The sequence below is a fragment of the Notothenia rossii genome (genome assembly GCF_949606895.1).
Source record: "Notothenia rossii genome assembly, chromosome: 10".
In the NCBI taxonomy this organism is placed as follows: domain Eukaryota; kingdom Metazoa; phylum Chordata; class Actinopteri; order Perciformes; family Nototheniidae; genus Notothenia; species Notothenia rossii.
The window spans coordinates 54,836,719-54,853,900 of record NC_136908.1 but is presented as its reverse complement, the minus strand read 5'-3'; the positions used below and the strand labels follow the sequence as shown (position 1 = coordinate 54,853,900).

Here is a 17,182-nt window from a genome sequence, read left to right as displayed (position 1 = left end):
TCTGGGGGGATTCTCCCCCAGGAGATTTTTAGAAATACTAATAAACTACGCATTCTGGTACACTCTGAGAAGAAAATAAATAAATCTATTACTACCCGACATATTTATAATATTTTATGCCATTGTTAGTTTTTCACTTTGTTCTGACAGCTTGCTGCTCCTCACAGAGAGAAGAGTAAAGAGGAAAGAGTCTGTGTGAATTACTTTGAATTGTGGGTAAGGGTCGACATCAGCAAAGATGTTTTTTTGAGAAGATGATCACTACAACAGAAGTTTTCAAAACCGTTTATGGTCTCCGGTACTTCCAGTCCAACGCCTACTGCATGTACAGCGTTAGAAAATCGGGCCTTCAAAAATAAAAGTTTTGACTTATTCCCCAAAAAAGAAACAAATAAATTAAAAAAAAAAAATTCTCCACTCACACATCTGCGACCCACTCGAAACGGGTGACCCACCAGTTGAGAACCACTGGTCTCCAACTTAATAGGAAATGAAAGAGTTAGCGCGGAGGTTTAAAAATGAGAAAGGAAATGAAACTGCGATGAAGGCATCGTTCAAATGGAAATAGAACAACACTTGGTTGTTTAGCACTAAACACGCATACAAATGGACACAGCAGCAGGACACTGTTTAGCATTAACACAATTAACACACACAGATGTGTTAATCATTGTATAGATGACCTCAATGTAAAGAAAACTAAAAGGGGCTTCTTTACACAAAAAAATGGTTAACCCACTAGCACAGCTTACAACATTTTATTATATAGCAACCAAAAATTGCTTTTACAATACTTTTGTACTTTAACTTTTGAGATTTTGAATGCAGGACTTTTACTTATTAAGTATTTTGACAATAATGTAATTCAAGATTCAATATAGTAATATATGGACATGAGCTAAAGTGTAGAAATGAAAATCCCGAGCTCCTCCAACAATGCATAGTTATATAAGACAATTAAAAAAAAAAAGTCTACACGCAAATAGAATATGATATATAAGAACAATGCAAAATAAAATATTCTACAGTCAAATGAAATGAAATACTGTTTATTACAGTGATAACTATTCAGTGTACTTTTACTCAAGTAAATAATCTGAATACTTCTTCCACCACTGCCTATACAACACCTTAACTCCCAGGCACCTGGAAGGGTCAGCAGTATACAACACAAAGGCAACAAAGATCTTACAATTTTACATAATGAGCCCTCAAAAGAATTTCCCTTTTTACCTTTACAATCTGAATGTTCTAAGGATAACATACAAGCTGCTGTTTGTTTTCACAGATATGCATTGTCATATGCAAAGTGAGGCAGATAAAAGGGGATTAGAGTATCAACCCCCTCCTTGTGTGTCTTGTGGAGAGCGTGTAGCGTAGTTCAAACCCCACTGCAGTCAGCATGCAGTTGTGTCCCCCAAATTGCTCCTGTGGGGATTGTCCACAGTATTGAGTATGTAAGTTGCTTTGGATGGATTTTCCAAGCTAAATGAATAACTCACTAGCACATAAAGCACTTAAAACACATGATTATATAAAACAGATTTTACAAGAGCATGGAAAATATTTGTTCTGCTGTCTGTATGAGAGAGACCAGAAGCTCACTGATTCGACTGTTGAAAAGTAAGAATGAATAAAACACTGCACAGTTTCCTAAACCCTGTGAAAAGTGCATCATTCTCATTACTTTCAACCTTGGCAAAGTGTGGGTGAACCGTTTTATTTATTTTAATGAAGATTATTTATGCACTTAAAACCACTCCCCAAATGACAACACAAGACATTAAAACACAAAAACGTAATTACAAAAGTATGTCTCTAGAATGTCTATGTGCCTTAAACATTATAAATACTAGCAGAGAGGGAGTTTTTTTGTTGTTGAAATTATTAATTATTTCTTGGCAGCCCACAATTAATATGGAAAATTACTGTTTGTTGATAACGGGCTACCTATGACAGGAATTGTGATATCTAATTTCATTTAATCGTTTATTTGAACAGGGACAATGCACATTGATGAACACTTTAAACAAATAATGCTTCAAATGTAAATATGCAGGATTTTAGCTTCAAGCACATTTCCATCCGTTGTCCCTCACATACAACATTTAAGAACATGACATTTTATATACATAGCAAAAATAAATACGTGATATGCAGAAAGAGTATGAGCAGCATATTATAATAATAATAATGCATTTTATTTATATAGCGCTTTTCACAACTCAAAGATGCTTTACAGTATGAGGGAGGGTAGACAAACAAGGACAGGCAAACAAGTAAGTAAAGTAAAATAAAATAAACAAAAAAAGGCAGTCAAGAGGAATTTGATTGAGAGGGGGGGGGGGCTTATGGGTAGACAGAGTTCAAAAGATGTGTTTTGAGCATGGTTTTGAGGCGGGACTGAAAGACTGTGAGGGTGCTTTGTAGGTGAGGACCAGCATTTAGTAGTTGATGCGATGGGAGACAGGTAGCCAGTGGAGGTCTTTGAGGACTGGGGTGATGTGATGCCATGATTTGGTATGAGTAAGGAGACGTGCAGCTGCACTTTGAACCGGTCTGGTGAGGGATTTAGTGCTGACAATATACAAGTATTTACCACATGGCAGTACAATATAGCAGCTACGACACATAATAGATCCTGACAAAGCAGAACTGATGTCTGTTTTTTCTCTGTCTGGCGTGTGATGTAAACAAGAAGCAACCTATTGTACAACAACAAAGGCAAAACAGAAGAGTGCGCAGCATAGTGTGGAAACTTCCTGAAGTTCATTTATGTACTAAAGGACATGTTGTAAAATGTTCAATATCAAGCACATGGACAGTTCTGATGTGTGTACTTTTGTAATGTTTATATAGTAAGAGGCTGCGAAAAAACACACAGGGAGACCCGCCCACTTATTAGTTACATTAGTTGATTATAAGGACGTTCACTGTGGCTCTGATTGGTCGGTTGACTTATCTTGACCAATCAGAGCTCACGCTGAACGTCATATATTCGGTCTGGTTGCCTTCTTCTCTTCTTCCTTCACTGCATGATTACCAGATATTCAAGAAGATCTTAAGCACACCGAGGAGGACTGCAAAATCAGGACTATTCCGCCACGCTCTTTCAATTCGGTCCTCGGACTTTGATGATTCGTGATTTATTTTTGTTAGAATTTAAGTTTGTTTTCGTTTGTATTTTTGCGGTGAAAACTTCCGCATCGCTTTTGAGGCAGCTTCGGGAGTCCTGAGAAATTCGGTCAAATGCAAAAATAGGGTGAGTAATGTTTAACACAGAACACTTAGACGTTTCCAATTTTTTTATGGCCTGCATATTTCTCTCTAAACGTGTATTTAAATGTGACACACGTGTTGTCAATAACTAACAAGTTAAACTCGAGACCGAACAAATGGCGCATGCCAGAATATCATGGAAGCTTTCATTGGTTAAATGTAAACATGACATTTAATGACGAAGCAGGAAGACACATTATTGTGCCTTTCAAGATCACAATATGTGTGTAAAATATGCAGTAAATGATTTACATCTCTACATTCTTGCTAGTTGACGGTGATATTTGTCATCAAGGCTTCCGTACGGCGCACATGTGTAGCCTACAATCTGCTGACAGAATTACAAATTCGCAAACTCTTTGTAAATCCACTTTTGGATACTAAGACGCCACGGTTCTATGATTGGTAGGTGTGTGAGCAGTCTTTCATTTTGACACACAGAACAATGGGGGCTATCCACCCTTATCCACTATGTAAAGTAATTCACACAGCCTCTTCTCTCTGTGAAGAGGTGAGAGGCTGTGTGAATTCAGCTTTCAGAACAAAGTAACAAAAAACTAAAATGGCATTCATTTTTTTTTTAAATATGTCGTGTAGTAATAGATTTATTTATTTATTTTTCTCAAGAGAGTACCATAATGTGTATTTTATGTTAGTATTTCAAAAAAATCTCCTGGGGGAGAATCCCCCCAGACCCCCCTGCAGAGGGTTGGGTTTTTAGCATGTCAACTATTTCACTTGTGGGGAAATTGCAGGATTGGCTCCAGGTCGCCCTTTTTATTTACTACAAGACAAATGTGCCTTCTTATTTCATGCAGGTCAATTTGGATTGAGACATTGAAATAATCTAAACCTCACGCGTGGCGTTTCACTGTCAAAGGGAGCGTGTATGTAATTACATTGCAAGTACGGATTTGAGCCCTACCATAGATTACCCAACACAAATACTCTGGAGCCGCCACTGTCTGCAGATGTACAATGAGGGCAGAGAGAGGAAGGAGGAAGTTCAGAGAGTCAATGAGAGCTTCTGACTGCTCATTGAACCTGAAGGCTGAGAGAGGCAGACAGTGTAGCCCAGAGGGGGTTTAGTTGCATTACAGTGTCAAATGTGGTACAGCAATAGTTGATATCGCGGTGCACCTTTCTTCGGGACCTATGGTCGGGACCCGAGAATCAATGCACAGCGTACCCTTCCCCCAACACTGTCAACTACAGGTCAAGACTGTACCAATTTGCCATAGTCAGTTTTTAAATAATTATTTATTATTTCATACAACCTAGGCCAGGACAAAAATATATATATGCAAAACTATTTATATTGTATGAATGAATTTGGTGGCATTTCGAGGCTTGAGATACATTTTTACTAATCGCAGTACTACTTTATAAACATTAAAAATGTTTATTTGATAGAGATAGTGTACCCGTCGCCCCCTCTCTCTCCCCCATAGTGGGGCGACCTGAGATCATGCCCGGTGCCGTGGGATGGCCAGGCCCTCCCATTTGACATTCCTGCCCTCCCCCAATAAACACGTTTTTTATTATTTATAACATTTACATTTTTCATTTTTTTAATTATAAATAAACGGTGAACTTTTATGCTCCGATGTCAGATAGTAAAACAAACAAATCGCAGGCTACCTCAAATAAATTCATGTGTCTGTTGTTATTTGTGATTCGTCCACATTTAGACCAATCACAGCGTCACACTCTGCCGCCTATTCTGGATTTGTTTATTGTTTATTGTGCATTCTGTAGACTCCCATTTCTGTTTGAATTACAAAATGGACATCAGAAATTGGCTTAAAAGGTCTAAGGATTTATTAAAACGAAGTAGCGGTGAAAGAACTGCAGCCGATGGTGCTGCTGGCGACCCGTTGCAGCAGCACGCCTTAAAGTCACAAGCTTGACCTCGGCAAACCCCGGGGCTGAGTTAGCGAGCCCAATCCTTGAATCATCAAGGCGGCCACCACCAACATTGTCCTCCGAGGCACAGCTCCTTGTGCCCCTACCATCACCACCTGCGTTGCCACACCCTGTACCACACCCGCCAGCATCCTCCTCCTCCTCCGTGCCGGTGCCTCCACTACAGATGCTACCTTGCAGCACATCAACAGGTAGGCTACTTTTGGGCCAGCAACCGCTCAAAGACCAACAGCCCCAGATGATCTTGGGGTTAATAAACCAAACCAGGTGAAACTGGATCGTTATCCAGGGAGATTGTTTTCAGGAAATGGTACTTCAACAGACCATGGCTTGAATATTTGTTAAAAGCAGACGCAGCCTTTTGTTTCCCCTGTAGACAGTTTAAAGTAAATACGTCTTCATCTGATGCGGCTTTTACTGTAAAAGGTTTTTGCGACTGGAAACACGCATTACAGACTGATAAAGGACTGCTAAGGCATGCCGCATCAAAAGAACACATTTCATGTGAGAGTTTGTGGAGAGAGAGACAGATACGCGAGGAAACAAATAAGGAAATTAGTACTTTGGTGCACACAGATCAGCTGGCACGGAACCGTTATTACGTGTCAGCTGTCGTTATTATAGCTTTTTTTTAGCTGTCAACCAACTCCCTCTCAGAGGTGACCACGATTCACTCCACAGCATGTCCGAGTCAGGCAGTGGGCTCTTCCTATCGCTGTTTGAGTATACGCTGCACAAAGATGCAGAGTTGGCCAAAATAATGTTCTAAGTTAGCTCGGCTCATACTTGCCAACCTTGAGACCTCAGAAATTCGGGAGCATTTAAAAATGCAAAATGGGGGGTGGGGGGGTGCTAGTTTATCACCGGAGCCGTTAGATTAACATTAACATGCTTATTGTAGTTCTAAGTGCAATGCCTTGCGGCCTGTAGCACCATCCTTGATGGAGCATATGTGTGGGCTGGTCCTGTATTAAATACAGGAAAGGAGTGAGCAGAGGGTAGAGTTGTCGATTCTTGTTCTGTTTTCTGTGATATATTTTACTCACCCTCAGTTGCGCGCGCTACTAAAGAGACGCGCTACCATGGAAACCAAACAATGGTGTAGCTGTATTAAATCTGATTATGTCAGAAATGCGGGAGAAATATGACCCCGGGAAGAAACCGGGAGAGGGCAATGAAATCGGGAGTCTCCCGCGAAAATCTGGAGGGTTGACAAGCTATGGCTCGGCTGAGCGAAAGGATGCACCTACAGTGCATAGAAAATAAACCATGCCCAAGGCGGGCTAAACAGTTAATTGTCTCCGTCTCTACTATTTATCTCCCAGTGCAACGATGAGGAAGCTGCCATCCTTAACCAGTGTGCCTTGCTCGTGATTTACCAGTGTTTGTGTTGCCACGGAAACAATGTTTCAAAAGTGGTTTCTATATTGCCTTTTATTTGTGTATGTATTTGCGATAAGTGTGCGTCTTTACGCAATGCTGTTGGCCTTGCTGTTTGATATATATTGTGCCGCAGCACATGACGGTTTTGTGTGCCCTCCCATGAAAATCATATGCCCTCCCTTTAGTTTCGTTCTGGCGCCGGGTCTGCCTGAGATCACCCCCGCCCTTCTTTGAGTGTGAGACCTTCCATCCCAGCTGCCTGCTGTCATAATGCACATTGGTGAAATGCCGCCCTGGGCAACCGCCCATGTCACCACTGACTAGGGTTCAACATAATCGGTTACATGGGCGTCGCAGCCATTATATGAGGGTGGGACAAGTCCCCCCCACCTTTTTTAAAATGATTAGTTTAGACCCCCCCACTTTTACCATGTGGAAACTCCGTGCATCGGTCTATCCACTCACCTCTTTTTGTAGAGCGCTGTGTCAGTGCTTCATTATCAAATCCATTCCACTTGCTTATTGTGAGAATGCCCAAATCAATGAAATTCCGTACCATGCTTTCACTGCTACTTTGTACCAGGGCAGATTCTCAGAGCCGTAAACATGCTGCGTTTTTTATGTAGCTGTGCCTTTGGTTGTAAAATCATTTCCACGCTGTGAGGCTCCGGCTCTTCACGAGCGTGCTCCACTAGCACCCAGATATAAGGTGCTGTTATTAATGAGGTGGAGGCAAAGCCCTCTCCTGTCAGACTGAGAGGCTGATAACTACAGCTCAGTGAGGTAAAGGTATGGGCATAGATATGTCTCATAATAATTTGTGTGAACATAAAAATAATTTGTGTGTAAATATGTGATTTGTAAATGTAAAACACCATCCACAAATGCATAAAGATTTGCAAACTCACAAATAAATTTGCAAGTGTAAAATGGATCTGCAAATACGCTAAATATTTTCACAAATAAAAAGATCTGTGAATATCTCTTTAACGTTTACAACTTTCGATCAGGCATTTGTGAATCCATTTTGTATTTGTCGACCAAAAATGCGCTTGCGGATCTCAAATCTCTGCTCGTGGATCTCACATTTCTGCTTGTGGATCGTCTTTTTACACACGGAATTTTGAGACATATTTTCCGCCGGTCTCCGCTAAAATCTACTCGTGTCACTCGGTTATTTTCGGAAACCACGTGATGGCCTGTTGACGAGATTTCCGCATTATTTCAAAGTAAGAGCATGATGTTTTGTTTAATGCTCTGTTTTTTTATTATAATGAACAGCGGAACGTTAGATGCATTCTTTATCACCGTCATAATCATCGAATATTCGGCCTAAAAAAATTATCGGCTGAAAATCGGCCAAGAATTTACCATTCGGTGCACCCCTACTAATAACAACAGCGCCGGTACCGGTGCGCCCTCTCTCTCTCTCCCTTGCTCGCTCTCTACCACGCTCGCACTTTGGCTGTGAGCTGCGGGCGTCTGATAAGCCAACATCCCCCACTTTCATCACTTACAGCGCCCACCGTACAAGGCAAATTAAACGTGTACCTGGGGTGAAAAGGGTGTTACATTTAGTTAATTATGAATGTTGTTACATCAAGTCCAAAGGTTTGGATGAGCGCCAACGGTCAAAAATGTTTTTTCCCTCCCAGAGCTAACAGCGCAGCGCCCCCCAGTTCTGGCGCTCTATGCGACCGCCTGTGCCAGAAATTGGCCCTGCCAGTACATACAGTGGCAATGTCTCAAGATTTAGCAAAAATACACCTTTATTGAACATACAGTAACACAAATACTACAAATCCACATAACAAACAATCAAAAATGAAAAAGGGTCGCCACTTATTATTTAAAAAAAAAGAAAAAAAGTTTTCCCCCTATGCCTATGTATGTTGCAAACTCTTTGTTTAAAACTAAGTGGCCATCGAATGTGGAATGTGTGTGTCCCAACCCCCCCCTGTGATCTCTCTTCTCCAGCAGTCTGATTTGTATTCGCATATTTATGCTGTCGCAGTTCATGTTGTTTCTATCACGCATTGCCGGTATGAAAGGGTCTGTGCCGGATATATCAAACATTTAATAAAAGTGAAAAACAATGAACAAGACTTAACGTATTAATAATAATTAATTATATTTATTCAGTTTGGATGTACGATTTTTGACTTTGTTTAGAGCAGTGATCTTCTCTTCCTCTCTGCAGCAGAGAGCTAAGTGCTGTCAGACCGGACCTAACCCTAACCCTGAAAAGTATTATCATCTGAAAGTAAAATTAATCATTATGTTATTAGTATTAAATACATACAAGTATTTTTACAACTTGTATTTAGAAATACTCCGTTGTAATTATTCATGCATACATGTGTTCATCCATTCAATGTGGCATCTGCTATAATTGGGTTAATGTATGATATTACTTAATAATACAATATTATAATATATGATATGATAATTACATTTTAGCTTTATTAATTTCTTATTTCGTAGAAACGTATCAAACATGTAATTAAAGAATGGTGATATACACATTGATTGATGTTAAGGACTAACGTTTATAATAAATAGCCTAGCACAGGGGTGGCCCACCAGTCAGAGGTTAAGAGCCACATTTTTTCTATGTTACTGCAAAGAGCGACATCAAACACACAGTCACTGATACCGCTTGTTTCAGTTTTTTGTTTTCTGGAGACAAGATTTCAACCACGTCACTGATGCATTTTTGTAGCATTGGGATATTTTTTTTTTAAATCCTCTGGAGCAGAGGGAGGAGCTGTGAATTATTGTTATTGATTAATGCATCATTGTTTCTTAGGGTCAAAAACACTAAACTCACAACTTAAAATGCAAGCGTTTAGTTTATTTAATAAAAGAGCACATGTTCAATGTGTAAAGTGACAGTAGTTATAGATTATTTGCAATTTGGTGCTATATGTATATATATATATATATATATATATATATATTATATAAAAAAAAAAAAAATTATATATATTTCTTAAACACCTTGAATTTCAGGGGGGGCCGCGGGGCTCCGTTGGCGGGGCGCAGCGCCCCTCCAAGACAATGGTAGGGGAAACACTGGATAATGTTTAATCAACGATAGGTTTCCCCCCCTCAAAGGTGATTGGTTCACTGCATCGCAGGTATTGTTGTGATTGGCTCTTGGGCCACATCAAAATTAGACGCGCTGTCATCCTCTCATACTTGACACCACACATACACACGTAGGGAGAGCCGGGACGAAAGTAACGGAGCGATTTGATCCGAGCCCAAACAACTTTGACCGGCCAAATTACGTCAGAATGATCAGCATTCACTACTTAACAGACCTACTAAATATCAGGTTTAACTGTCAGGAGTAGTGTTGTCACGATACCAACATTTTGGTTTCGATATCAAGTCAAGAATTGCGATTCCGATTCTTTTTCGATACTTTTCTTAAAAAAAGGGAAACAGTCTTAAATGTAATTATTGTGCTTTATTGCACACCATAACCATAACACAAACTTTTAAACAATAAGAACAATAAATAAAATAAATTACAAGAATTCGTATTAAATACAATTAATACATTTCTTATAGACAGGCCTCGTGGTGTCCGTAGGCTTGCCCTCACTGTCAGAGATATAGCTAAAATACATCAAAATTTCGCTTCTGGCGTCTTTTTTGTCAACAAGCCGAGACGCAGCGGCAGTTGCACTCCCACTTGCAGCCATGCTTCTCGTTTTCTCACATGCTCTGGCAGCTAGCGCGTGCACGAGAGAGGGGAGGCACTTGAGCGTGCTTGAGAGGAGAGGGACTGCAAGCACGGCTGCAGTGCAGGGATTGGAAGCAGAGCGATGAACACTGACAGCTCTTATTAAAACGGCGCTTTCTCACCGGATTAATTTCCCCCTTCATTCTTAATGTACCGATACTAATGAAACGGAGGAATCGTAACGTTTTTAACGGCAGGGTATCGCGGTATACCTTTCAAGTATCGGTATACTGTGCAACACTAGTCAGGAGTCAGTGTCTATCCCCCAAACTCAAACATATAAAATTCGATATGAAGTGAAGAGCCGCATGAAACTAGGCAAAGAGCCGCATGCGGCTCGAGAGCCGCGGGTTGGCCACCCTTGGCCTAGCATTTATCCATATTCATAATAACAACAATTTTTAATGTAAAAGGTTCATAAAATAAAAACACAACACTGTCATTGCAAGTCACACTCAGTTGACTTTTATGTTCTACTGCTAAATTCGTTACTGATCAAAAAGGGCTTCTACCTAGCCTAATTACCTTAAATAAACTCACTAATCACGTAAAATGATCAAATACGGCGAAGATATTAAAATATGTGCTTCCATTTTTTATACTTTTGAAATATATTTGTATTAACTTTATATCATCATATCTCTGTGTTTACTGGGTCTTTTTGCATGAATCAAAGATTGCCATATAGTTTCAAGCCAGTATTTGTCCGGAATGTTGTTTTTATGCGCCACCGGCTTGAACAGGTCATGTGATCTGATCACGCCGGCATTATTCTTATCCTTCTTTATGAGCGCAGTAGCCTAATGGTAAGGTAGTCTAATTACTTATTTATAAAGTGGAGACAAGGCAGAAATCCTTCAATGAAGCGGGACAGTGTTCTCCTTGAGATCCAGAAACTAAAACTAAATTCTATTCAAATTCCAATTCTTGACGGGAAGAGCGGTGTAAATGGTAATCACACAGTTATCAATAGGCTTGAACAATATAGCTCTACAACCCTGGCCGAAATGTCCTTAAAATGAAGTCCGAGTTCGACATTTTAATTCATGTCCTGCCAACACTGGCAGGACAGAAGGCGACACGCCCGTTCTAAGCCGTGTCCCGCACTCCTCACATCCCAAGCTGCATCCCCAAAAAGTGTATTATGTCGTTACATAGTTTCAGATGTTATCTTTCAGTTTTGCTCTTGATAAGTAAAAACACATTCAGTTTCCTTTTGCTTTTTGTGTCACCTGTACACCAGGTGTCTTGGTGTACAGGAGACAGGAGTTTTACTGTATTCAGTAATCAGTAACTGATTAAATTGACAAAGTAACCCTCCCAACCCTACACTACACATCTTTTTGGGATTTTTTAACACCACAGTCCCTATTATATTTGTAGAAAGCCAGGAAATTGAATTAAATCGGAAAAATGTTTAATTGTGTTTCGTAAAAGTTTATATTGTTGTGAATTTCAACCATTAATTTTCCTTTCTTTTGTTTCCTAGACCTCAGAGGTGACTGAAGTCCTCACTTGAAAGACTTCTCTACATGCAATGAGATCTGGATATCACCACATCCAAGGAGGGGACCGTTCTAAGTTTCAACACTCTAGTTATGTTGGCACTCTCCTGTCCCCTCATGACATTAAAGGCACACCTGTATCAGTGGTTCCCCCTGAAAATGGAATAAAAAACAACACGATAGCCATTCAACTTCCTGGAGAGCTTAGAGTAGCTCATGGCCCAGCTCAGTTGCAGCAAGGCTATGCACATTCCAAACAACATTTTAAGAGACTCCACCGCCATCCAAAGTCACAGTCAAGCATACTAGACTGTGAATTCCAGCCCCTTATACCTGGGGATAGTGCATGTTATTCTCAGGGCAGTCGCATCCAAATAAGCCGAGAGGAAAATGGTAATCTTTTTTCATCAACACATGTCTCTAACTATTTGGGGAATATTGCTAAATCTGTTTATAACACTTCCTATCAGCAGCAGGACTGCTCTCGCTCTGTAAGCAGAGACAAAGTCTTGCCAGTTGGAGAATTGGAACCACCTACAGATGACGAAATACATGACTATGTTGCAGAACGCGTCGCATATTTTCGGACTATATCAACATATGTACCTTCCAAAAAGCTGTGCAACAGGGACTCTCCACTGCAGTCTGACCACATCTCACCGAAGGTTGACTGTTTTTCCCATCTCCCCAAAACTTCTGACGGTGAAGACATGGGGAGGCAAACTCTCAGCAACGCTGTAAATGAGGAATGCACTGCAGCAGTTGGACCAACACTTGAAGAGGACAATTCAAAGGGCAGCAAAGCATTTGCTGTGTTAAGGCCCAAGTCTAAAGGGATCGACGATTGCTCTGCATCTGCGTCAGAGAAACATTCCAAAGGTACACTATTCCCTGCTGTCGAAAACTCAAAACATGCTCCTAAAGAATCTGTTGAGAAGAGTTCATCGATATATTTAGATTTGTCAGTAAAAGAAAACCCTTGGACATATATATATACCTGCACACGGCAATAACGAACTTGTTTATTCAGATGGCTGAGGATATAAACATTTTTGGGTAGCAATTATTATAAAAGTTTTCATAGCAGATGGTATGAAATGTATTTACAGGATGGCATGAACACTCACTGAAGGAGCTCATTGCTTGTCTGGAGAATTTAGAGAACATTGCAGAGCTGGAGAAGGTCATACTGCGACAATATTGGAATGGGAGTAAAGATAACATTCATCTCTTTGCATCCACAGAACATCCACGAAAAATGAAGAAAGTTCCTGCCACTTGCACAAGGGAAGAAGATGGAAGGCCAGTGGTAGCTGCAGCAGTGCCTGAAATGACCTGTGAAGAAATGTCTGAGAAGCAATCCAGTTTGATTTTCAACGGTAGCCCGTCAGAAAAACAGAAGTCCTTTTCGTTAAATATTAAAACATATTTTGGAGACAAAAGCCAACTGCCTGATGTTTCTAGGGCTCCCAAACACACCATGGAGAGGGAGACCGGCAAAGTGGCTCTAAAACCAGTGGAGGCAGTTGGGTTGGACAGTCTGCGCGATATGAACGACGTCTCAGGGGATCCTCAAATCAAGCTAACTTCAGTGCTATCTGAAAACAAAGCTTTTGGACAAGCATCACTCATTGAAAATCAACAATGCACCACGCTATATTCAGCTGTTGATGCACTTAGAATTCATAATGTATGGTCAATTCCTACAAACCAAAGTGAAGGGCATAGCAGCCAAACAAGTTATGAAGGTCCAAGAAAGGATGCAGGTTCTACGCGCTCACAAACTGATTCAAGCATAGCCCTTTCAGAAAACAAAGTTGATTACTTTCCTACAGCTTCTGAAGACATTATGAAAGATGAAAGTCCCCACATTGACGATATGACTGCAGAGACCTCTTCAACTACACCAGATCCCAATGATAAGCAGTCATCATTTGAAAATGGAGGCGCTGGATTGAAAGATGAAGATACTGATGATTATGAGGGTGATTATGAGGATGATGATGATATGTTATTCATACCTATAACTATTTCCGACGTTACATTTGAAGATCAAGATCAAGAGAGCCAAGAAAAAGATGGGCTAGATGGTGGAGAAACAGAAGACCAAGAAAGACAGTGTGATCCAAATCCAAACTACTATCCAAAATCAGTACTAGCTCGTGGTTCTAGACAAATGAAAAAGTTTGACACAATTGAAAGCTTTTTAAAAGATGTGAATTCTAAGAAAATACAGGTGAAATTGGTTGGCACACCTGCATTTGAAATTGACTCTGAGGGAGAAGGTTGGTGTCATACACCTCATAACAGGAGACAGTCTTCAGACAGCTGTGAAACTGACGACAGTTGTGATTACCCATTCGAATCAGATAACAAACAGTTACCACTGTCCAGGAGTTTGTTTGTAAAGGGTATTTCGAATAAAAAAGAAATAATAATAATTCAATCTGACTCTGAAGATGATGTTGAGCAAAAGAAGCCAAAAAGGAAGAAACTTTTCGCTTCCAGCTCAGAGGACAGCGACAGTTCCACATGTAGTCACCCAAAGACACATTCATCCGAAACTGAAGGCAGTCAATGTGAAACTTCAGAAGAAAACTCTACAAAAAAACGACGGTTATCTGCAGACTCGCCAACACGCCAATCTAAATGCCATGATGCACCGTTCGAAGAAGGGATGCAGAATGCATGCTCTGACCTGTTGCACAGTGAAGAAATGAATGGGCAGCTGGGTGGCTCCACCGAGAGTGTAATAGTCATTGATTCTGACACAGAGGACGATGACCAAAACAAAGAACCAAGCGGAAATACATTCATCTGTTCAGGGTCGGACGACAGCGATCGCCGATGTGTTGAACAGAAAATACAGTCCCCTTTAACTGTGAAAAGTGGTAATGGTTCTGCTAAAGACATTCTTCAAGAAGTCAGACAGTCTTCTGCAGACTTATCGCAGTCACTGAACCAGTCAATGCTTCATGATGCACCACAGAAGACAAACAGACATGATTCTGATGTGATAAAGAAAAGACATTATCAAAAACGCAGGGTAAAGTCTAAAAGAATAGTCTCATCAGAATCAGAGGAAAGTGATGATGAAACTGTGGACAGTCTTTGTGGAGCTGCTAATGAAAAGTCAAAAAATAACAGTCTGTCTTCCAAGGATCCAAAAGAGAAGCAACCCCAGTCTTTGAACAAGAAGGCCAACTCAACTTCAGGTTCAAAATCTGTGATTCCTCGCTCAGTTGTTGAAAAGCCTAATCAACATCATAAACTCTTTAAAGCATCTAACAACGACCGACAGGTTAAAGATTGCACTCCAAAGTCCTCCACAGCATCCAGTAAAAAGACTGACTCTGTCGATAAAAATACATTGGATTTGCCCAAACCAAAACGTGCAAACGATGGACCACATACAACAAAGCATAGCGTTCAGGTCAATGCTAAAAAAAACACATTATTTTCAAGACAACATTCCTTACCGGGCCAGAAATGCACATCCACCTCGGTCAGTGAAAAAGATTCTAAAGCCAGACGAAGCTCAGCCGGCTCGAGAGATTTATCTCCATCTGGAGAAACACCGGCTTCCTCTAATCATCCTGCTTCCAAACAGACCATATATACTCCCAGACATAATTTGTCTACGTTAAGACTACGGTGCTCTGTCTCTTGTGATGACAGGTCAACGATGAACCATCCTGTCAATCCCACAAAATGCCCTTCACCAACTTCTGCAACAATGGAAACATCAGCAAGGAAACGGTTGACAAAAGAAATGGAGCTCTTTATCCCAATTGGAAACGAGTTGGGTAAGAAACGAAAAAAGACAAAATCCACTCTGGGAATGGAGGATGACGTGACAACCGGGACATTGCCTAGTCGACATAACAGGGCACCCATACAGAGGCAAAACTCCAAGTCTGCAACCCCCCTTATGAAAAGGACCAAGTTTGATGCAGTACAGTTGACAAAGGCTAGGATCCGGGATACCCCAAAGGAACAAGGTGTGTTCTTTTGAAGTGCACTTTTTTTTTTTGATTGTCCTTCAAATAGTCTGATAGTAGTGAAATGTATTTTGTATGTGTCTAATAAGAATGTGTGTTCCTAATCATTATTCCTATTATAGATAACTACGATTGTAAAGGTTACAAATGGTCAGAGAAGCCAACAGTGACAAAGCCAATACAAGGTATTACCTAAACAAAATTCTAACATGGTTTGATCTGAGTAAGAACAATTGTCTTACAGCCAACCAATGCACAATGCAATTTCCTTTGGGTTTCTGCAGTACCGGTTTAACTCTTTTTTTCTTTTTTTGTTGTACCTGCAATTTTTCATTTTAGGTTTAAGCAGGAAGAGAAAGATGTGTAGATCTCATCCAAGTTCCCGCTAGTGAGAAAAAGGATGGCAGTGTCTACCAATGCAAATCAAGTTTTTCTCACTCCCTAAAGGACAGGTGGCTGATTCGGGAAGCAGCGGTTCTGGATTTTGAGCTTGTCTATGTGGGAACTGTATATACATTTGTTTGCTTGTTGTCAGATGTTATTGTTACTGGCTTCCTAAAGCTATTTTATATTATTTTATACATTTTTATTTTGCATATTTTGTACTTTGAAAACCCACTTATGTTCCTATGGGCGAGTTTGTATCTTTCTGTTTTTTAAAACATGACTATACAAAACCTTAAATTAATACATTTCTCAATTTGTCTTGCAGTACTTCTTTTTGGACACTAGAGGGAGACAATGTTTTATATACTGCACAAACAGCACCAGTGCCCGTTCAACCATATGATGAGGGGCAGCAGTGAGAGAAGCTATGTTGCAACCTATTTATAAACATGGTTATGTGTTGATGAATCATTTGTATAATTGTTTTTGTCTTCCAATGTTGAAATATTAAGACTATAAAAAAAACAAAAACAAAAAGGTCAGGTATGAATTAAGGTGACTATAGAGTTAATAAGCACCATATCAAATGCATAACTTATAAATGCGCCTACATTTTACCTTAAATACATTTTCAGAAGTTTTTTAGCTCTTAAACCTACCAGAAAACCTATAGGCAAATTAAAATGATAAAATACATCAATTATTCCTTTTAAACATTATCTAAAAATACCTACATTGAATGATTAGAAAGGACATTTATGATTTCAAAGCAGCCCTAACCTGGATATCACTGTTTTCATAGTATACATCAGGGCTATTCAATTAGTTTGGAATGGGGGCCGGTTGATGAAAATGATCCAAAGCAAGGGGCCGGGAAGAAAATAGCTTGAAATATGAGCAATCATATTAAAAGCTTCAGACACAGTAAATACTACAGCAGGTCACCC

At 40.1% G+C, this 17,182-nt stretch overlaps 1 long non-coding RNA gene across 1 annotated transcript; it reads left to right on the top strand.

Annotated features, from left to right (window-relative positions):
• Positions 1 to 3,004: 3,004 nt before the first annotated feature.
• On the top strand, positions 3,005 to 16,703 carry LOC307021366. Its single transcript, XR_013803137.1, has 5 exons — positions 3,005 to 3,262; positions 11,832 to 12,726; positions 13,092 to 15,848; positions 15,971 to 16,033; positions 16,188 to 16,703. It is a non-coding gene; the product is annotated as an uncharacterized lncRNA (long non-coding RNA).
• Positions 16,704 to 17,182: the final 479 nt, after the last annotated feature.